A 1382-nucleotide genomic window follows, 5' to 3' on the forward strand; every position below is an offset into this window, starting at 1 on the left:
GGGCCACAGCTGATCACACATCAAGCTGACAATTCTATGATTCTAAGTATAAACGTATTCATAACAACTTGCAACTGAAGGAGCTAACATGTGGAAATGTAAAATGATGTCATAGCTGCTAGGGTGATTATTTCACTTTTCTGTTCTCACATGTGAGCACTAGATTTAGCCCATTTCCAAAACACACAGCCGCAAACGTCAGCATGTGCTAATTCACTGTTTCTGCCTCCACTCCCAGCTTCTCCATTCAGTTTTCTTCACACACTAATGTCAGCCTGCCAGTGAGTAAATGAGCTTCAGTTTGGGAGCGGCTGGGGCAACTGCATAGGGAGAATGTGACAGGCGGAGAAAATACGTGGTACTTGTGTGACATCAATTTAAGCAAACTAACCTGCAGTCCGCAGGAAAGGAATCTCTTTTTTAACTACCTGGTTTGTAAAGGCTGCTTCTTGACGGCTTATACAAATAGGAGATGTACAGTAAGAAACTCTGGCTTCTTTAAAAAAATAATAAATTAAAGGCAGGTGCTCTCCCAACTGAGGCCGATTTCAACCCCAGATTCCCTCAGTTCCCATTCAATGTGCTTGGTAAACAGCCTACACTAACTTGAGGGACTATCCCAAACCCCTAGAATCCTCTCTGAGTACAATAAAAGATGAACACACCAGTTTGCAGATGGAGAAATGGAAGCAGACACCCAAAGTCCCACCCACTCTCCACTCTCTCCTCTCTCTCTCTCCTCTCTCTCTCTCTCTCTCTCAGGCCTGCTCAGCAGCGGAGGAAGAATCAGATTTAGGGCCATGTGCTAGAATCGCACACAAACATACAAGCAGACATACACAACATATGTTTCAAGTGGCTATGGTTCTTGGACTAAGCTATTGAAACCTAGGAAGAAACTTTTGCGTTCCTTTGCTAATATATACTAGAGGATCATTCCCATCAATTTCGGTTAGCCGTAGGCTAGACGGTCAGCTTCCAAGAAAATCATTAGTCAACTGCGATTAAACCAAAGAAGCCAAGACATCCAGAGATGAAGACGTTCGGAGCGGAGTTAAAAGCTTCGAGGAAGAAGAGTGTGCTCCTGACTCGGGAGCCAGCGGCGAAGCCTCCCAAGTTAGAAGATTCTGAGGCAGAGATGATGGGTTGCGAGGCACAAAGCAGAAACTGTTAGAGGGCAAGAGACAGTGGGGCGGAGGCTGGCAGAGGGACCCCAGACCCTCAGGGCAGCGACAGGGCAGCCCGAACGAGAAGACCTAGGAGGGATAACAAAGAAGCAAAGGAAAACTGGGTTCTGGGGGTCCTGGAAGAACCCAGGCGTCTGGCGGAGCCAGTGAGTCCGGGAGGCAGGGATGAGAAGGTGCAGGGATGAGCGCGCACCC

The 1382-nt window shown here is 47.5% G+C and overlaps 1 protein-coding gene across 2 annotated transcripts in view; it reads right to left on the reverse strand.

Annotated features, from left to right (window-relative positions):
* Positions 1 to 1382, reverse strand: part of KLHL13 (kelch like family member 13) — a 190768-nt gene that overhangs the window by 189006 nt on the left and 380 nt on the right. The gene's annotated exons all lie outside the window — the stretch shown is intronic.

Source organism: Crocuta crocuta, unplaced genomic scaffold (genome assembly GCF_008692635.1).
Source record: "Crocuta crocuta isolate KB4526 unplaced genomic scaffold, BGI_CrCroc_1.0 scaffold531, whole genome shotgun sequence".
NCBI lineage: Eukaryota > Metazoa > Chordata > Mammalia > Carnivora > Hyaenidae > Crocuta > Crocuta crocuta.